The 22,531-nt window shown below is 45.4% G+C and overlaps 1 protein-coding gene across 5 annotated transcripts in view; it reads right to left on the minus strand.

The window, feature by feature from the left end:
- Positions 1 to 22,531, minus strand: part of BCL11B (BCL11 transcription factor B) — a 192,574-nt gene that overhangs the window by 7,223 nt on the left and 162,820 nt on the right. The window lies entirely within an intron of this gene.

Consider the following 22,531-nt stretch of genomic DNA (forward strand, 5'->3'; position numbering starts at 1 on the left):
AAAGACTGCATGATCTAACCGCCCAACACCCCAAAGAGGAGGTGGAAGAGAGAGAGAGAGAGATGTCAGAAAAGCCCACAGACGGGATACCATGTGTAAATAATTTCGGAAGGGGCATACCACCTCCCCTGATGAGATCTTACCACTGCTAAAAGCTTTGCACCCTACATCCAGCCTTGCAGATGCATTCCCCCCCCCCCCGCAGCTGCAGCAACCATGAACATACTTAGGTCTAGAGCCCAGTGGGTCCCAGCATGTGTTAATGTATCTCTGTCTTCTGGGTCTCTTCCTCAATCTTTAAACCGTACTATTCTGACTGCACTGTTAAGAAAAGATGGCCCTTGTCCCGCTGTTTTACCCGCTGCCCCCCCCCATGCTCCCTTTTCCAAGGAATGCCATGGTTTTGAAGATGTCGGTCTCATGTAAGGTTCACGGCCATCTAAATCATGCCGATTGGCTGGATGCCTTTCAATCTGGGTTTCACTCCGAACATGGCATGGAGAAAGCTCTTGTGGCCGCGTGGGATGATATTCTGACAGCACCTGGTACGGGTTCTCTATCGCTCCCTATCTTGTTTGAGCTCCCTTCTACCTTTAATGCTATGAATCATAATTTACGTATTGACAAGTTGTACAAAGGAGCGTAGGTGCCAGGAACCCTCTTCCAATAATTCTGTTCCTTACTTGAGAGGGTGGGACACTGTTTTGTCCCTCTACACTGATGGTTGCTTATGGGGTTCCCCCTTTCTCCTCTCTTGTTTATTGTCTAAATGATTCTTCCTTTCAAGCTCCTCAACTCATTGAGACTCAAATACCATGGCAACGCAGTCAACACAGAGATCTTCCTGCAGGTCAACGGCCCTTCATAAGATTTCACTGAATCTTTCTGCTGGTTTTAAGATTGTTAGTCACAGGATTGTTAGTATTGGGCCCCAAATTGCACTGCAACGCAGACGGCATGTAGATGTTTTTGCATGCCACTAGGCCTTCAGAAGACTTCTTTGAACTTACTTTGGTGGTGTTTCTGTTAGACCACCGGCATTTGCTGGATGACCAGACTCATCTCCTTGTACCATTTTTTCTCGGAGAGGTATTTTTTTGTATTTGTTTCGGAAGCCTTGTCTCAGCCTTAGCTCCCAAATCAGCTCAGTCGTTAGGCGTCTTTTTTAAACTTCACCACTTGACAAGTGCCATTTCATTTTGAAGGATTGCCACCATATTCCTTAGGGCTCCCTATTAACGCCAGTTCCAATTATATGATTTCAGTCTAGATTGGCCTCCTTTCCTTCAAGGTCAAAAGGTTTCAGACTGTCCAAAATGCAGCTGGCCGGATGATCGTCGACTTTAGAGACTCAATCTCCCCTCAACGTCGACAGTTGCACTGGTTATCAGTGCACTGTCTGAGAGCCTTTAGGATGTGTTGCCTGTTGTTTAAGATCCTCCATCTCCTGGCCTTGTCTTATCTTGCAGTCAAACAGCACCTCAGCAGAGTTGGGTGGTTTGCAGACCTATGGAATGGAGCCCTGGGAGAGCTTTACGTCCTGCAGATCAAATTCAGAGGTGAAAGAAGATTTTCTGTCTGGGCCTTAAAGATTTCAAAAGTCCTTCCTTTGAACATCTAGCCATTCCCCTGTTTCTTGGCCTTTGGAAAGCTAGACTGTCAAAACCCTCCCTTTCAGTTAGTAGGCTTCTAGTCTGGCTTTTTGGTCTTCTATATCCTGTGGGGCAATTTAGTTTGCTCTGCTTTCCACCCAGCACATAATACTATTCCTATTGTAATCTAAGAAAACATAAATAAATACTGCTAAGGGTCCACTGAAGCTGAAGGAAGGTGATGTTACAGTGGTTGCATAGCAACACATTTATGTGGGTTCAGGGGCAGATGGAAGGAGTTTTTTGTAGGCTAAGGAAAAGGTTTGCTTCACTTTACAAGCATATTATATTTCACAATTTGTCAAATCACTGTAGGTTTTATAGACTGTCAAATAGATGTTGGTGAACCTAACAACCTCTGGCGCATGGGAGAACAGAGATGGAACTGGAAGCTCTGCTATGGAAGACAGATGACTATGTGTCATGACCCGGCTGAATATTTGCAGGGGTGATGAGGGGTGGGAAATGGAGAGCAGATAAAGGGGAGACTGGAAGTCATATTGTGCTTGTAAGGAGGGAGCCGCCTTGCCCTTATCCTCCTGAGCAACCTGCTAGCTTTTGAGTTGACATGCGTAACGCAACCATTGCGTGCAGCATCTGGCATACACCAAGCCAACTACTTAGGTTTAACAAGTTGAAAATCAAAGGTCTTCCTGATTGCAGGCGTTTAAAGCTTTAATGGGAGTACAAGGCCAGCTGAGCCGCAAGCAAGAGGAAAACATATTACTGTTGACTGTTCAAGCAGTGTACATCACAACCGGAATGGTCCCTTGGTGTTTAAATAGTAGGAGTTGTTGATACCCAACTATATGGTGCCCACTCTATTGACTTTAGAAGGGTGGTAGGTTAGGTATTCACTGTTAGGATCCTCTGCGGAGTTTGGAAGGCTATAATAGCACATTTATATTTCATACGTAGAGGAGCGGGTAGCCAGGTGGCAGGTTGGGTAACGTACAGAGGAGGAAGCAGTTACACACTATGACTGTGCACCTGAAGTCTGTTCAATGAAATCATCACACAACAAAGCCAGTGTGGCCTTCCGTCTGAATATATATCATGCAGCACACACTGTACACAGAAATCTGTACTAAAACCACCCAGCTAGTGCTTTTTGGAAAAAAGAAATACACTACGCACTAGCTCCTGTCTCTGTCCTTCCCGCTAGGCACCATTCACACTGGTTGAGCGTTCCCGGGCGTCTGGGAGCCCCATGTTTAATTCCGTTATAAGCCAGGAGGCTAGCTCAGGGCAATGCTCGCCGAGCAGCACAGCTTTGATACCGGGTCCCGCGCTAAGAGGTCGGACTCGGGCATGAAGCGCGATATAAGAACCCAATTTAATTGTGAGACTTAAGAAGCACCATAGGATTAATCTGGCAGTCCTCTCTCTCTCTCTGTCTCACTCCTAAGTCTTCGCCCCTCCCAGTTCTCTTTTGGGTATCCAACCAGGAAATCCCTGGAAACTGTGCAGACGGGTACTTCTAGCAGAGGGGCAATACCGAGCCGTCTTCAATGACCTCCTGTGAATAGTTTTTGTTTCTACAAATATGCTGAATATTTTAAGAATAACACTGTCGAACCCCCATCATTGGAAATATCACAACATGAAACTGTGTTGTTCCGCACAAATACATCTTTCCGTAATGGTCATTTCTGTCCAGCGAGGAACACAACGCTGCATTTAGTTGAGAAGCAGAACTGTCCATGGAATCACTGATTTCTTCTCCAACTCTACAGCTAGAGCCGGCGGACGGGCGCCATTTACAGGCCGGACAACTGCTGAGATATTGCTGATTGGTCACCCATGGCAGGTACCCTGGGTAGTCTGTAAGTGCATGCGCTTCATTGGTCCCTGGAATTATGATAAACAATATCTACTTGCAAAACGACCCCTGCAAGAACGGTGGTCTGCCCCAGCACAGTAGAAGAGCGTCCTGACCGACCCTTGCAACTTCCGTCAAACGAGCCATCTGATTGGCTACCTAACCAACACGACGGTGACGCCCTCTGATGCACGGGTGGGTGTTTGTGTGGAAAGCAGTTCAGGGGGCCGTTAGTATGCCTGCTGACAATGGCTTTGTCCAAGGTAACAGACGCATGGAGCTTGTGTTATTAATTACTGGTGCAGAATTGGGTCAACACTCTCGTTGCCATTAACTCTTCAGATAAAGGGATCTTTGTTTGCATGTTGGCATAAGAGGCTGCTTTTTTTTCTTTATCTCCGACCCCTGAGACAATACACATTACTCTTAATCCTCGGCATTCGCACAGATCTTTTCGCTCCGGCGCAATTACTGCATATTTTGTGACATGGTGGCAGGGGTTGATGTGTTTGTGATGGAAATGCAAACTGACAGTATAAAATATTAATTTCAGGCTTTTCGTAATTAAGGCACGTCAAGCAGCCAACTTCTTACAGAAGAGCATCTAAGCTTTCTTGATGCTCAGAAAGTGCAGGTGAACACACACACAAGTGGCATTCGCTTCATGAAGACACGTCCTGCCACTGAACACAGGTCCTTTTTGTGCGGTAAGAGCAGACATTGGTCAATTGTTCCACTTTTGATTGGAGCAAAGGGGCAGAGGTGGAGATTGTCGAGCACCGAAATCATTATTTTCTCACAAAGTGCCTTCAAGTTTAATGGTAACATTAGAAGATGGTTTGATCCGGAATTAAAATAAAGACACTTTTAATTGGCTCTCTGATGGCAGGATTGTCAGTGACGAATGCAGAAGAGTGGTGGCACTTGATGTTTATTGGAGAGAACAAAAAACGGACAATTGCACCAACCTTGTTTTTGGAGGAGATTGAAAAATGTCTTGAAACCACGGACAGCGAATGCACAAGGTTGACTTTATAGTGCCGCGTTATGTATCCGGACTATGGCAGTAAATCAATGATCATTGACTAATTATGGCCTGGTCAAGGCAGACACAGACTTTTTAAGTAGACGCCCATCGCATGTAATTGATGTGTTGAAATTTGATTTGTCTGGTTTTTGTTTTAAAGGCTTGTATAAGTCAATAAAAATTAAAATAAAATAAAAAATAAATAAAGACACTTTTAATTACAGAATAGTTATTGGCAAATTTGTGGTTGCACATTAACAAGGGACCAACATGCTTCATGACAATAGCGACCCAGCCTGTTAAATTCTTCATTTTTGCTGTTGTTGTTTTATTGTTTGTTAAGTGTAGATTATGCCATTTATTTATTTATTTATTGTGCATTTGTAAGGTGCTTATACATCAAGTAAATTGTGTTTCAAAGCGCCCACAGGGCAACAGGGAGGGGACATGGGAATGAAAGTCAACTATAACAATGAAAGATAGAGGCGGACCTACTAGGCCTTGTGAGCATTTAAAACGTGCAAGTGCAGACGGAAAAGAGGAGGGATGCGGGAGCGGGGACGTAAGTGCTAGGTGTATCAAGAGCTAGGGAGTGAGCAGCTGTAAGTGCCTTGGTGGAGTGGTCAGCCACCAATAAATAAGTGCAAGGCATGTGGTGACATAGGCCAGTGGGTGCTAAGGCAAAGTGCTGGGGGGAGCTGGAGGCTGCAGATTATTTGGTGTGGGAGGCCAGGACCTGGGAGGACACATAAGGGCCCTGGTTACCAATCTCGGCAACTGTTGGGTGGGGCCATTGGGAATACAAAGCCGAAGCAGTAAAAATAGATTTGGGTAGTGCTCTACGTGAGATTCTACTAAGGGCTCTGCTACTTGCGGCACTGCAGATGTTGAGGACTGCAACTCCCATGATATTGATATTTTATTTCTATCGCGCTAGTACACAAGTGTTTCAGAGCGCGACAAGGCAAGGGAGGGGAACAGGGGGAACAAAACAGCGATCTTCATAGTCCCAGTGACATCGAGAACACACAAGTGCATGGGAGAGGGGGGGAGTGCATGGAAGAGGACAGAAGTGGAGAGTGCGAAGCAAACGATAAACAGATAAATAATAATAAATAATAAATAATATAATACCTCCCAATTGGCTCTGCGGAGTATTAGCCCGAAACACCTGGCGAGCCAAAGTGTGCACACCCTGGATTAGGTCACGGCTACTATGTAACGCTGATTGTTTTAGTTGATACCAGGCATCAGGGTGTGAGGGCATGCTGCCCATTGATCTTGGAAAGGGCTGGCAGAAGCATTCGCTCTCCTTGTCCAGAGCTCATCTTATGCTGTTGCTCTGTTTGCCGGTGAGAATTGATGGTTGCGATTCGGCGTCAAAGGCTTGCGGGCGGCCTCTGGAACTCATTTGAAGTTGGCTTCTTCTGTTGTTGAGTGACTCTGTCCGGCTTCGAAACTGCTACAGCCTTGCTTAGTTTAGTTGTCTGGTGGTAAATGGGTCATTATATCTCAGAGAAAACCCCAAACCCCTGGTGGCGATTCCATAGCTGCTGAAGCTTCCTTGTCATGCTAGAAAATTCAACAGGACATCTTCACGTCGAGCTACAAGAGGGATGGACTTTCCTGAAGTCTTGCCTGGAAACTTTGCTTCCTTTCTGCCGGGAAAAAGGCTTTCATTGGTAGGAGGCAGGGAAATAAATGTGTAACCCCTAGGGGTTACTAACTTCATAAAAATCAGTAACCCCTCCATAAGACGGCGTGGCATGGAAAAAAGTAATGCCGACAGTGTGCATCTCAGATGGGCAAGAAGTTGAGATTATTTTCTATCCACTTGAAAGGTCTCCTTTGAGTCAAGGCCGGGCAGGGAGGATAGCTCAGGGGTAACACATTTGTCTTGGAAGGAAGACATTGCAGAGCGACAACAGGTTTGAATACTGGCCGCGCACTTAGCGACTGGCCGCCAGTATTAAGCGCGTTAATTTGGGCCTGCAAAACCTACATCCCCTATAATGCACAGCAACCTCGTTTACACTGGAGGGAGTCTGTTTTAACTTGCAGGGCAGGTAGACTATTACCTCTCTCTAATTCACCACTCCGAGAATAAGCTTTCGATTGATGGATCAGCCTATGGTTCGCAATCTTTTGGTTGAGACCGCTATCAGTGCTTGATCGATAAAAGGCACATTAGCCCGCCAAAAAAGCTCTCAAGACCTCGATGAATATCCCAAGCACTGGGTGTTGGACCAGCCGTCTTATGCACTGGTTTGCTTTCACCCCCAAGTTCACAAGATCGAAGCATCGGCAATGGCGTAGTCATCGCCCATGCTGTCAAACATGAGGACTTTGCTCTTGTTGTCTGCAAGCCATCCATGGCATTTGCTCTTATGTTCCTAAACACAACTATTTTGGCATTACAGATTTTGTTTATGTTTTTTTTTATTGCTGAGTCCGCGTACACATAACATGAAGGCTAATGAGGCGAGGCAAACATGGCATCCCGTGTGCCCGCGAAAAGCTTCTTAAGTAAAAAGAAATCAGTGGGGGGAGTAAAATAAGACATTGTGAGAGGAGGCAACAGTCGAAACAATTGGAAATGATTTTGAGCAGCCATGGCATCAAAAAAATCAGAGCGTATTGTTCTTCGATGTCGACGCGTGTTTCGCTTACGACTGGGCTTCCACGAAGAGTGAAATCTAGTGATGATTTTCAAAGGACCCAAAAATATGCAATGAAAAAGGGACCATTCGTGTCCCAAAAGCTGGCAAAACAAAACCCGTCCGCCTAATAAAGGTTTATCATCCATCGCCATTGCGTACTGCTTCTTTGCTTTTTCGTTGTGGTCCCTAGTTGGATAGCTAACTAGTTAAGCAGTTCCCTCTGACATGAGACCAGCGTGCAGTTTGTAAGTTCGAATCCCTGCTGGCCCAACCAAGCCCTTTATCATTCCAAGGTTTGTAAAACGGATTACTGATACTTTGTGTACTATTAACAGCCATTACAATATGGAGATGTTTACTAACCGCCTCCCGACCAATCAGAATGCCGCAATGAGCCACTAACTGTTGGTATTGACTGCAATCCAACCTTTTGCCATCTAAGGAAGTCAGAGAAACTACAAAGCATCTCTCGCCATTGAAGGAAAAGCATTGCTGTCCCCCAGAGAAATGTCGTTCAACATGGGACTTTTTTCTCACTGCTTCTTTAAGGTGACTGTAACATCCAATCTAACATGCCAAAGTGAAACTTAAAACATGGACCAGAAAACCCTTTCCCGTGAAAAACTGTTCCTTGTTATTTAAATATCACAAAATTAAAGCACCTGCAATTTTCGAACTTTTTTTAATGTGTTTTTTAGTATTATACCATTTTTACTTTACTTCAACAACTCCAAAACCTATATTGCTATTATCAGTATGTGCTAATAACCTTATAAGTCCAATGGAAGGGTCATTTTCACTTGGGCTTGTGACTTTCGCTGACTTTGCATCTTGCGATCAAGGTCATTATCCCATGATAATGACCGCTCCCGCAGTCTGCAAGGCCAGATTATTAAAGCATGTTGAGGCCGAAAGGAATCCAGAATGAAGTGTTATGAAAAAAAGATACCAGACATTAGTGTTATGCTACATTTTGTATCGGCCTAACCTACTTGAAATGTGCAAATACCTTCACTCAATTCATTAGATGTAATATCCTTCTCGAAAACATGAATTGGGGAATTACCTAACAGGATTTGACTGTTCGGCTGGTGAACTGTGTGCGGGTTAAGCCTCTACTAAGGTGTGTTCTGGTGAAGCTCAGTGCTGGTGAGGCAGGCACTGCCCTAACAGCACCCTCGCATTTAACATACGCTTTCAAGAAGTGTCTGTTCCCAGCATGCACTCAATGTCGCGTGACCACACTAATCCATTCGACCTCCCGGGTAAACAGTGTCACGTGACGGCCTTGCATCATGTTTGGAAGCTCATTAGCAGGGGCTGCAATCTGTGCTCCGAGAGTTTAAGTGCAGTGCACAGAGGGACATAGGGTTTGATAGCAGACAAAGAGTCAGTCCAGTTAAGACTGCGCCCTTTTCGACGTAGGAATACCGCAGAATCTACAGGGCTCTCTCCAACCTCTTGACCTCCAGTATCTATGTATTGTCGGCCCCCTTTACCTATTGACTCCATGCATTGGAGGAATGTATAAGCTTAAAAATTAAGGCACTCTATTCGGCAGCGAGGGTGGGGGGGGGTAGTAATCTATCGTCAATTACATCAAAAAACCTTTCATGTTATTACATAGAATTTTTTTATATACAATTATTATTAAACAATCGAAATTGGTAATGATTTTATCGACCTCTGAAGGACAACAGGCTGAGTTAACCTTGTCGCGATTTGAACCTGCGACCTGGAGATCACACACAGATCACAGCCACAAGCCCTTAACCCGCTTAACCCAGTGAGCTATCTTACCGGTACCCACCAACCTATCGTACGGGCTATGTTTGCGAAGGTCACTGCACTTTTTTTTATGTTTTTTGTATCTGGAAGACACATGCCTAATTATGGGGCTCTCTACGGGAAAAAACTGGGTGAAGTGCCGAAAAATGCCCCTCAGCATCCACGCCGCAGGGTATGTGTGCTGAGAGGCCAAGGTAGAGGCGGCATGTGCCAGCCAACACCCTGACATCCTTATGCCATGTGTAGGAAAGGCATGTTGTGGACAGCACATGGAGGCAGGACTAGTGAGGTCATGCAAGGTCACTGAACTGAAGCTGCCAACAGGACATCACCTTTCTCACTTTCCTACTCCCTCTTCACCCAATTAACCCCCCCCCCCCCGCCTTCTTGTTTGCAGATCCACCTGAGCGCCTGAGGACCAATTTCGTTGGTGACGGTGCGCGTTCATCTTTTTGGGGGGCACAGTATGTCACGGAAAATTAATTACAAGCGCTTTGAAACTACTACAATGGTGATTTGGTGCTGTACAAAAGCATAGTAACATAACATGTCTACATCACAGGTTGCTTTGCATCCCTGGCTGCTGGCCATGGAAAGGCAGTTATTGAGGTGAAAACACATCCATGTGAGATACATATATGCAGTTGGTGAATAACACTTTTGTGGACATAGCATGGAAACCTGATCGGGAATCTGATTACTATACTTTACAGAAAGAATTTGTATTGAAACTGCAAAGGTGGGATTGGGCACAAAATAATATGCATATGGAGGAACTGAAAAGTTACACAGAGTTTAAATATGTATAATATGATATGATAGGTTATTTATAACATGCTTAATACCCAGAGGTTTCCAAGCTTTGATCCCGGGATCGAACCTGTGGTGCTCCGTGACGTCTTGCTTCTAAGGCGAGAACGTTGCCCCTGAGCTATTCTCCCGAAAAACCCATAGCTACAAAATTCCTCAAGGTTATCTGATGCTGCATTCTTCTCCTGCATCGCGACGGTTTATTTTGTTATTAAGACTGAATAAACGTCCAGTATTGTCTAAGGCAGGAATTGTCTTTTCAACCGCCAGCGAGGCCACGACGTGGCGTGTCTGTTGTATCAGGGGTAAAGAAGACGGCACGGCGCGTCATGTCCTCGCTTAATGTCGGGGAAATTGCCTTTTTGGGATCACTGTGCTGGGACCCTTTGTGCAGAGATATGGCGGTGTCATGGACAATGCATTTTGGGGTTACTGCCCGAACACTAATAACAAATCGTTGCATGCAGCACTATATCGTTTATGGCTAAGGACGGAAATCTTGATAAATAGACAGAAGGAAATGTGTCCAGCAAAAGGAAATCCATGTTAAGGTTGTATTTTATTGTATTCCTCATGTGCGGCGTATCTTTATACTGTTTTTTATATGCTGTACATTGGATATATTTAATATGCATTGCTTAAACGGATGATATATTCAGCTTTCAAGATCTATTGTGATGTGTTTATATATAAAAGCTTAATGTAAAGTTGTATAATCACTTGTCATTTTTGTAAAACTATTGATTATAATATGTGAAATGTTGTATGAACTAAAACGCATTAAATATTTGCTTAAAGAAAAAAAGGGCAGGTGTTACATTTAGGTGGGCTGTTTGTGTGGCTGTGGAAAACAAGCAGGTGTGCTTTTGCGCATTGCCCTTTTAGCGGGACCCTTCTTCCTGTATTGATTGGTTATTTGTAACACGCTCAATAGCCAGAGGTTTCTAAGTACGGACCTGGGGATCGAACCTGTGTTGCTATGTGTCGTATTGCTTCCAAGGTGAGCACGTTGCCCCTGAGCTCTCCTCCTGGCTGCCATCATTCGGCCAGTATCTGCTCTAGCTCAGAACAAAGGCTGCAAATTAATTAAAACGCCGGTGGACTTTACCACACGCTCCCCCTTTAGAGCCCAGGCGGAGACCTCCTAGTGACAGCAGTGGTTGACCAAGCACGTATATCCAGACGACGGCGCCTTGCCCCTTTTTAGCCCACTTCCAACAAACTGCTGAGTGCAGCCTCTTGGTCCTAGACAGGATTTTTACACTGCTACCCAGAATTGGAGCACGTCCTGTCTGTTTTCAGTTCCTGAGCAGATCATAGCCTGGCCCATAGGTTGGTGACCGCAGGGTAACTGGGGTCTGCCAGTCCCACTGGGAATATATTAGTTTCTGTGTGATGTTGTGTTATCCGCTGACTCTCTCACCTTGGACATGACCCCTCCACTGCCTTTCAACGAGTTATCTCAGCAGCATTTGCAGAAACTCTTCAATCTGATCAAGCAAACAGCTGAAGCACCCTGGCAGGATGTGGTCCAGAAAAGAGCAGGTGCACAGTCTCGTGGTAGACGAGAGGGTGCGGAGAAAACAGGATGTGACGTGGCAGGCTCAAGAAACAGGCTCTAAACCAAGCGAGCACGAGCATTCCTGTACAAGCGTGCACGTGCCAACATGGCGGCCAGTTCTATGCTCCTTGGCCAACCACGGTCGCGCAGTGGCCGGCCATGGTCTTCCTCGGGGCATGGGCTGGAGGGGACAACATCATTACTCAACAGAGAAAGGCCCCGCCCCTGACGACCTTTCAGCACCCAGCTCGCGCGCCTGCGCCCCTTTAACGCGTGAGGAAGAAGTGTGAGGTCTCCTTGTCCTTGCGAATCGCCGCTAAGCGTCCGGGCCTTGGAGACCTCATTAAAAGCTGCGAGATGTAGCACTACGCGGCTTTATTTCACGACGCCCTCACCAAAGCAAACTCTTCCCGTGTCTTTAAACCAACAGAGTCGCCATGCTCGACCCTAACAGGCGGGACACGGCCTGTAAATTCTGCTCTAATGGAATGCGCGTTTAGCTGCGCGCCCATAATTGACGTTGCAGCGCGGCCGGATACTGCGTTATGTAGGTTATCCAATACAAAGGGGACTCATTAATGAAACAGTACAAACAAGTGGTGAGATATGTATATTGTTCGGGGTGGTGGTGCGCCAAAAGTGCCGGGGTCCGGGGGATTTATAAACCGCGAGGAAACAGCAGGCACGCACTTGTACATGTGTCTCGTTTGCTGCGAAGTTAAAGGTTATTACCTTGATCTGAATGTGTAATAACAACAACGCAGCGGCCTATGTAAGGACAGACGATTACAGGGTGCGGGGAGGGCTTCGCCAGGGCTGGAGAGTTGCAGCAGCACACTGGCAATGCAATCTGCACATGCAATTCTATATATGTACATAGGTGAGCATATATAGCCTGTACGTCACCCCGGCGGCACGCAAACATCACCCTCTCCTGGAGTGCCCTTGAAAGGAGGAGGATTCAGTACATAAAGATTAAGGAGCTGAAAACGTTTCTGCACTCGAAGACACAACATTATCAATTATCGACACACCGACTCTTCTCCCTGTGAAGAAGTGGGCAAGCTTTGGTCACTTATAGATGACTTAGAGATAATGAAGCTCTTGCACATTATAGATATATATTTATATGTAGCTAAATCCTCATCCTTTACACTGATGGACTGAGTGATGTGTTACTATGTTGTATTATATAACTATTTATCATAGATACATAACTATATGTATACATAGATAATATAGAGAACATGCCTTATGTGTTTACAAAATTACTTCTCACCTTGCTTTGTAGGAGAAATTAAAAGAGAAAAATCTACAGCATAAGATAAAATACATTTTTGTGAAAAAATGAGCAATTCCTGGAATGAGAATTGTATCCTCCGTATGTAGAAATGTTCTGATGTATCCATTTATTTACCAAATATAAACCTAGTTTGGCCTCTGAGTGGACGGTGGTGGGGGCTGTGTATGTTGTTCTGGAGTGAACTGAGAGATGTCGAAGAGTAGGCCAACGACCTATATTTGTCTCTTGGACTAGTGGGCCTCCCTCTGCAGTAGCCAATATGAACAGGAACTCAGGTTCCCCAAGGGAAGGCGGCCATATTACATTCATTATATGGTTGTAGAAATAAAAATGGAAATCGATGAAACTATAAGTGGGTAGGCGCTCATTCTCTGAAGTGAAACGGTGGCTTGGTGAGTGGTGCTTCTCGGGCGACACTGAGTGTCAGACGGTGAAGAGAGTCTGAGACGGTGGCAGTCAATCGAGATCTAGGCCTAGGCCTCCGTTCAGGACTATGTCGCTTTCGATTTCGCCGGAGCGGGGCCCAGTCAGTTCCGGTTAACCAACTACAGTGTTAGAATAACTCCTGCCGACTTGTCACAGAGTACAAAAGTCATCAGCTGCTAAATGTTCTTTTCTGCACCGCAATTAAGACGAATCAATACGACGTGCCGCAAATGGTATTTTATTCTCAATAACAACTCGGGCTGAGTTTATTCAGAATATTTTAGCGCTTCTCCCGGGGATTTCGGTCCGACGCAGATGGCAAATAAAGTACTCAGCCTAGGGCTAGAGCACATTATGCTAATTCTAATGTCAGATGTACTTTAATATACAGCTCTATTTAATCACCCCATTATTTCACATTTCCATATGAAAAACCTGCGGCACTTCTGCGGAGCTTTCACTCTGCGACAATGCCAGCTCCCTTCAACCAGCTCACCGGCGAATAAGAGAAAGGAAGGCCGGTCACTCTCATCAGCCAAAACGTTATCGCTTCAAAGTTACAGTCTTGCCGACTGGCGACAGGCATCCTGCCGGCATGAACACATCCACTCGCCTAAAATGGCGACGCACACAATGCAAGGACGAATGTATTCATAACTGTTTATTTTGTGGGGAGCACAGGTGGAAATGAACAAGTATGGGAAATAGATCTGTATACAGTAAGCCAAGTAATAGTTTCAAACAAAAAAATGAAATGAAATACAATTTGGACATCAAATGAAAGTGTAGCATAGAATGACAGGTATCAGATGAAAATATCCCTATATATATCATCACCGTATATAATGGCACCGGGAAAAGGTTGTGGCAACATTATATAGGTGACCATATATATAGGAACAGGAGCAGGCGGGGGTGTCCCCCACACCCCATGAAAAATAAAAAAGAGTTTGGGGGTGTCACCCGCATGTTCCATGTAATAATGTCCCCACAAAAAACGGCAATTTTTGCGATATTATTTTGCATGCCGATATTTTTGAGGGGACATTATTACATGAAACGAATGACAGCAATAGGACTAAGGGTCCATTTTTCCTATCCATATGACTTTACTTTACTTTAAACACTTATATAGCACAGCCATGGACCTGCGGGCATAAGAGCGCTGACATAGACGTAAAGCAAGCAGTGAGCCTCAAGATGGAGACGGGTTGGGACAAAGAACCGTCAGCGACGGAATCAATTAAGTAAACAACCAGGTTTTCAGGTTTTCTTTGAAAGATTCTAAACTCTGTGCTTAAAGAAATCCTTTCCATTCTCTTTAGGGTTAGCTTTGCCCATATTAGCCATTTTTCCAGTGTCAGATGAGAAAAAGAACATTGGGCCTCATTACGACCCAGGCGGTAAGTTACCGCCTGGGCCGTGACTTTACCACCATGGCGTAAACTATGTTTACGCCATGGTGGTTGGCGGACTTACCGCCCCATTCCGAGGTCGGCGGGGCGGTAAGTCCCCAATCCCCATTTACCCTTCCCCATTCCCATTTTTGCCCCATAGGGCATAATGGGAGTGGGGAAGGCGTTAATTACGCCACCGTAAATTACGGTGGCGTAATTAACTCCATGGTCCCTTAGCGCCATGGATTTTAACACCTGCTAAAAGCAGGTGTTAAAAGCGCCATGGCGCTAAGGGACCTCGTAATTGGCGGTAAGGGGTCGGCGCAGCTAACGCTGGCGTTAACCCCTTACCGCCAGGGTCGTAATGAGGCCCATTGTCTTTGCTTGACCACGTATTTGTGTTGTGAAAATACTACTCCATCGATTATTTGCTTAGGCAAACTGGCAGAAAAAGCAAGCATGCCCCAAAACCCATAGAAGAGTCTTTGTTATTGCCACTTGTGCTTTTGCCACACCCCACACTCACCTTTTCAAAGAAACCACCCAACGCCCATCTTTCCTGCAACATTCTGCCTTCAGGCCTTCTCTATGTATTCTTAAATATCCTGACCTCGGTTTCCTAATAATACAAATGCTTCAATGTCCTCCATTCCCTGGTAAATGCTCCTACGCTTTGCCCTTCAACGCCCCGTATACATCACTCAATCAAGCAATGCTCTTATGGCACCTTGCAGTACGACTGACTCTGCCCTCCGATATTGCTTACTGTGCAAGTCATTGACAGGGAGAGTATAGCTCAGTGGCGATCCCCTGGAAACAAGACGATGCAGAGCAACACAGGTTCGAATCCTGGGTCCGTGCTTAGAAACCTCTTCGGTATTGAGCGCGTTATAAAAAAACAATTATAATTAATATGAGTCCTGCTACTCGCAAATGCAAACACACATCGTGCACTGTTTATACATCGCCGCTGTGGATTGAAAGATTTGAGCAGAAGAACTGCACTCGTGTAGCATAGGCGTGTGCAGCACACAGGGAGAGGAGGCGGGTACAGTGTGATGCCCACGGCTGATGGTTGGCCATACATCATTGCCTAGGTGTCCAGATCCTGTTGACAAGGACTAGAGGCCCCTCTTGATTTTGGGGACACCGAACATTTGACCTTGTTGTAGCGATAGACAATGTCAGGAGCACATGCACAATCTACAAACCAGGGACTTTCCTCTCTGGGCTAAGTCCAGGAGCTATCAGACACACATGATCCCGGTTGGGCAACGGTTAGACGTTTGGGCAGTACTAACCGATGACAGATTACAGACACACTTTGCACTCTACAAGAGAAAGACATGTCAACTGTAGACCAAAAGTTTGATACATGGAGGTCAACTGATCAGAATATTTATTTTCAAACTACGAGCAAATAGCTTAGGGAGATATTCTATGTGGCGTCCAACCAGGCTTTGCCCAACCGAACCATATGTCGATACGAGCAATCAAAGATATTCTATGTTATGTCCGACCAGACGCTGCCCAACAGCACCTTATGTCGATTCGAACACTGGTAGATATTCTACGTGGTGTCCGACCAGGTGGTGCCCAACAGCACCTTGTGTTGATACGAGCACTGGAAGATATTCTGCGTGGTGTCCGACCAGACGCTGCCCAACAGCACCTTGTGTTGATACGACCACTGGTAGATATTCTACGTGGTGCTTGACTAGGCGCTGCTCAAATGAACATGTGTTGATACGAGCACTGGAAGGAAGACACAAGCACTCACCTTCATATGGCGCTCATATAAATTAGCAACACCTGGGTAACGTGCAATGGACCACCAAATGCAAAGAGGACTAGCAGGAGAGTGTGTGATAGTAGAATAAAATATTTGTATTAATTTCCTGGTCCTCTTGAAAAAGCAGGCGAGCTAGGAACTAAACTATCCACGCTTTTACAGCCACAACGGCTGCTTTTGTTTCCAAAGGTGGTGTTTGATGTTTATATACGCAACCTTTGCCCGGCAGGCTGAAAGCGCACCTCCAACAGTGCATTCCGCAGTGGCAACAAAGACTGCTTTATGCTGGAGCCACATAAAAGGTGGGAGTTCAGAAGTCATTGCAGTTCAGCCATTTTCTCCTTCGTTGAGTCACCCATTTGCTCAAGCAATGCTGCACAAGGGCGCGCCAACACCCAGGGAGCAGCGCCGTGACGTCACAGTTAAGGCCTGGTCAGCACAGCCCGCACCACTCAGACGGTGCAGCGCTCAATGCTTGACAAGAATGGGTGATGGGAGTCTTAAAGAGCAAAAAAAGAAGAAATGTGAGGCATGCTTCATTTATAAAGCGCCTTGCACTTTCGTGGTACTGTGAAACGCGCATGGTAGCCATTATTTACATCTCAGACGGGTGAATGGGTGATTCAGAAACAAACAAAATGATCTCGAGACTGTGCACAGACTTCTTCCATAGTTTCACCCGCTCTATTAGCAATAAATACAAAAACTGTGCCCGTGGCCAGCAAAAACTATTTTTGTTTACGAAGTTAGACACTGTTGGTATTCACATATAGCAAGAGAAAGGGAGAGAGAGAACTTGCCCCATACACATGCCGCTCGACTGTGTGTGCAGTATCTACAGCACCCCTGGCAATTGTAATTGGTTATTTATAACGCGCTTAATACCCAGGGGTGCTTAGCACGGACCCGGGGATCGAACCTGTGTTGCTCTGCATTGTCTTTCTTCCAAGACGAGCGCATTGCCCTTGAGCCATCCTCCCAAAATCCACTGGATTTAGTACCTGTATGTGGCATGTTCCTATATCATTTACTATTGCACTAAGGAGGCCAGCCATAGCCTATATGTGCGTGCTGTAGGTGGGAAGCTCCCTTATCATTTAAGTCAGAACAGCCTCCAATGAGAGGAGAGGGGAAAGCCTTTTTTTCAGTGGGATTTTCCCATTCAAAAGTGTTTTGTGAATCAGGCCCAGAGCGTTTTTCTTGAAAGAACTATGTTCACAGTTCCACATGTTTAGCCATTGAGAAACAGGAGTCGAACACGCAACCAATGCTCCACCCAAAAGAGGCCTTTTTCCAACGACAGCACTGCGTATCTGGCAGGTTTCTGTGTGTTCACAACAGCATGCCCAGAAGAGCACCTGGAACCTGGGTTCTTTGCCTCCCCAATGATAGCAGGAGTGGCCCAAGTCCAGCCTAGTGTTGTATGTTGTGTTAGTGGAGCGGCTTTATGAGACTGGACTCGTCGCAGAGCCACGGAACGACCCAATGCTTTGCAAATAGTGTGACAATATGGTACGGACTGCCGGGGAGCTCCCACACTGCTCTTTTCCCTGCCTATGAAAACCCAAATATGCTGCTGCTTTGGACCAACTTCCCATGAATGTGGAGGTTAAATAAATGGTTCCATTTCAAAATATTCCCGCACGCCCGCTACTGTCTGATCTCTTCACAATGGAAGCCATTCCTGAGAAGCCTTAACGGAGCCTTGAGAAGTCCTAAATGGCACGCCACAGAAACGTTCAATAACTTGCTCGGGAGGCAGGGAACTCAAAGGTCCCTTAGTATTCTCCAAGGATTCCTTGACGTTTTAGCCAGCATTAGTCTCGGGAGGATAGCTCAGGGGCAACATGTTCGCCTTGGAAGAAAGACAACACTATCAACACAGATTTGATCCCTGGGTTCGCGCGTAGAAACTGCTGGGTATTAAGCGCGTTATAAATAACATATCATTGCGGACATTGCAAGTTGTGACTAAGTGTCAATAAAACTATCATTAAAAAAAAAATACTGCAACACCAGCCAGTAGGCTGGTACAAGCTTCATTCTGGTTTTCAATGTTTCTTTTTATTTATTGAAGGGAACGGGGTTTCATCAGAACCCCTTTACATTATCAATTAAGTATCTGGGAGAATTCTGTAATAGGTCTGCACATAACATGACGGCCTGGTGAGGAGTAGACCAGAATAGTTAATGTTTACGAAATTCAGGATATAGAAAGCAAGGACAGGACAGGACAAGACAACCAACAGCCAACATGCTGAGGAGGCTTGCTACTTACGGGGTCACGGATGACGCGGAGCCAGGAGCATGGTGTTCAAGGAGAGGGTGATTGACACAAGAAGTAAAGAATGCTAATTCAAAGCTTAGGAGCCAGACTTTTAGCCCAGATAAAAAGCAGTGGATGGTAGCAAGGTTTAATGAGGGAGGTAGAACATTCCACTGATGAGGAGTAAAGTGGCAGAAAGAGAGAAAGTGAGATACATATTGGGGAGGTTATTGGAAAGGAGATTGAATGATGGAGAGCAGCAAAAGATAGTGTCAGCAAGGAAAGCGGGGGCAAGACACTTAAAAACATGAACTACGAATTTGAGGAGAACCAGTTTCTCACCGAATGCCATCTGGCATGGTGGCAGTGTTGGGAAGTGGGAGGAGACTTGCGAAGGACATTGAGGATGAAGGTAGCAAAATTGAGTATTTGGATGGGCAGGAGTAGATAGGAAGGTCAGGTTGAGGCTAGTGCAGTGATCCAGGTGACAGAGAACCAGAGTTTGTGTGAGTGTTTGGTCAGAGAAGTACTGAGAACAGCAACGATGTTAAGCGGGCTAATCCTGGCAGCAGTGGAGCTAGCAGTAATAAAGACGTGGGGACTAAGATCACTGTCAGAAAGAGCCTCAGAGGATGGGGAAGTGGGTCTGGGCAAGATGTGGCACTTGAATAAAAACGATGTGCTGCAGGACACTTTCTAGTGCTCTGCCCAGCGACTGCGGACAATGATACAGAGACAAGCGCTGCAGCGCGACCTCTAACAGAATGGAACTGAAAATGATGTGACAAACGTTATATTATGAACAGTCTGCACCCGTTCTCTGCCATCTGGAGCTTTAACCCAGTCAGAAATGGTTGTCTCCGTGGCGTATCGCTTGGACACCGCACCTATTTGTCGTCCATGCCAAGCTCCCCTTGTTCCTTCTCTGAATTGCCCACCTCAGAGAATATCAAGTGACGTTGAACAGCAGAAAGAGGCAAAGGTTGCCACTCCTTGGCACTAGCACACAGTGACTGTAGGTTAGTACTGAGCGTATGACACAATCTCCGACCCCTGCCTGCACCCTTATAACGCGCTTAATACCCAGAAATGTCTAAGCACGGACCCGGGCATCAAACCTCTGTTGCCTCGTGTCATCTTGTTTCCAAGGTGAGCACGTTGCCGCTGAGCTATCCTCCCGGGGCAAAAGTTAGTCATTCCTATTTATTTGGCTCACTGGCTTCAGTCAACATGCATCGCACAAATCAGTCACTCGTAAAATTCACCTGTGTTATTACCCCACGCTCCCCCCATTCCCCCCATTCCAGCCATTCCACACATGCAAAAGGCTCTGGTTTACTGAACACCCCCTAATGCATAGCATACAAAGCACACCAAACACATCCAAGCAATGCTCACAACATGCCTGCCTAGCACCGCCTAAGAGCAACCTCATCTCTGCTCCCACTAACCCACCCATCTACGAGGATCAAAGTCCATGGCAGCCCCCACCATAGCAATACCTAGAAACATAACATATCCTGGTCCCTCTTCTGCAGAACAGCAAAGGGCTAGGAAAGCACTGGGTCATAGAGGACCTTTGGTTCTTTGCACCGGGGCGCCCAGCAATAGGCAAGGGTATGTAATAGTTAAAGATGCCAGGGGACTGCATGTTACCAGTGTGACCTTGGCCTTCCTTGCAAACTGGTACGCTAGCTCAACTGGTTTAATTCAAATAGAAGAAGGCTACAGCTCCAGAACATAGAAGCCTCCCAAGGGAAAACCTAGGACTGGTAAATCAAATAGATTCCAGATTCAAAGTTTTTAGGAGGAAATTAACTTCTATTTTTTTTTCTTAGAGAGCACAGTATTTATTTAAGAAGATAGGTACATGAGTCCTGCCTCCTGCGAAGAAAAGAAAAAAACAAGCCTGCAATGGCATTCTGGCCACATGGAAGGGGCTTGAGGGCCTCGCTGAGATTTTCAAAGAAAATAATAATCCCATCCTCAATTCGAAGAATGCTTTTGGGATTCCATGACAGACAATTATATGTTAAATCTATGGACATCTTTGACTTTCTATTCTTATCTTCTGAATGTTTTGGGTCTTTTTCTGGACTTAAAATGTCCCTAAAGCGTTTAGCTGAAGTACTCAGTTACCCATTTCGTGCACGTAATGTGCAAATCCAAATCTGCAAGCAGCAGAATGCTATCAAATGAAAGAAAAGGCCTGTAACAAGGTGTCCCTGTGACATGGAACATCTAGTAACCACTGGGGCTTTAAGTGGGCTTGGGCTATGACCAGCATTTTCCAATAATGGCCCTCTGGTAGGGCTTCCAAACTGATTTCCCCGACCTGCATTTCCCAGCACTCCACAGTAAATCAAAAGACAAGTCACAATACTGCCCTACAGTAGAAGTCACGCCCAGCCATGTTTAGAATTAAATCATCAGCTACATACATTTAGAATTGGAAAGCAAATAGTCAAACAATTAAGGGAAGGCAAAGTTTGATAGAGGAGAATACATTCTTTGAAGTTTGCAATTTATTATCTTGAAGGTTTGCCCTGCGAATGATTTAATAAAAATGAATGCAACGGAATCACAGGATCTCCTCACACAACAAACGAGGGAATGGAGCGCACGTTGAACCATTTTGATTGTATTTTATATTTTAATGTCTTCATTTTAGTTGATATTTTACCATGCATTCATCTGTATTTACGATGCCTTTTAAAATAGAATGAACCCCCTTTTATTCCAGCTGCGAAAACGGGCCCATGTCAGGCCCCTCCTTTAATCGCACGAGTCCCAGGTCTTGAAAAGGTTCCTTAGGAATTTGGGTTTCTGAGGCCGTGTCAGACACCTCTTAGCCCCTCCCCCCACTCCCCCCTCCTGCCAAATTTTGCTTTGCAACGTATTAAGGCCTCCCTTCAATTTCCTAGCCCAGGGTTATCCTGGGGTAACCCTAGTGGGGTTGGACCCATGCTGGCGCTGTCCCCCCCCTTCTTCCTCTCTGATTTTAATATAAGCAATACAAATGATGATGTACTTTCAGTGCTAAAAAGACACCCACAGTTTGATCAGATGAATTGTTTTACCAGCCGATGTATCTCACTATCTGTTTTTCCCTCCTTTATTACAGGTGCACCAGGAAAATCCTGCGGTTGCTTTTTCAACTAAACATAGCAAAATGAGAAAGTATCAGAGGCTAGAAGATATGCTACGATGTCATTTATAACGCGCCTGTACACAAGTGTTTCTAGCCACGAAGAAACAGGGCTTATCCGGCAAATGTATTGCGGTAGAGTTGACAAGAATAGCTTGTTTGCCTTCTGGATGCCATTACTTAATGTTTTTAGATCTCTGAGTAACCGTGGAACACATGTGATAGACACATCTAAAAAACATGGCGCCTGCTAAAAACAGCCCTCGACGCGGAACCGCTGACGCGCCTCGCGTATGCTGTTATTTATCAGGGTGAATAAGCCCCTAAAAATGTTTCTTTTATTTCTGTCTCATGCAGATAGATTGCATTTTCTGAACTCAATTATAAGTCTGCTTTGTGGGAATTCGCGCTGAGCCCAGCGAAAGAGATTTAAAAAGAAAGAGCGCGCATGCATTATTTATTCCTTGCGCTGAGCAAATGCGTGGAATCCCAGTCAATTTCCATCATTATGGAATATGGAAATGACATGAATAAGAGGGAACGCGTCGCGACACACTGCGGCGACGCGCTTCTAGAACACACCGCCTGTACAGTAACATGGGAAAGGCGCGTTAAAGATGGAGCGCAGATAAATACATGAACTAACTGGGATACACAGCACAGGATGTTTAAATATTCGATGCACATCCTTATAGAGGTCAGTTTAAATAATTTGAGCAGGATAATAAGCAATTAATGTGGTTTGTCTGGCCCATGTGAACACACTGTGTCTGATTTGCAAAAGCGTTTTACAATGGTGCAATCCCATTGAACAACGCTTAGTAAATGAGGCCCACTGCCTATGTGAAATTCAAATTATTTTTGTCAAAAAATATCTTT

Source organism: Ambystoma mexicanum, chromosome 14 (genome assembly GCF_040938575.1).
Source record: "Ambystoma mexicanum isolate Mex_15411 chromosome 14, UKY_AmexF1_1, whole genome shotgun sequence".
Lineage (NCBI taxonomy): Eukaryota > Metazoa > Chordata > Amphibia > Caudata > Ambystomatidae > Ambystoma > Ambystoma mexicanum.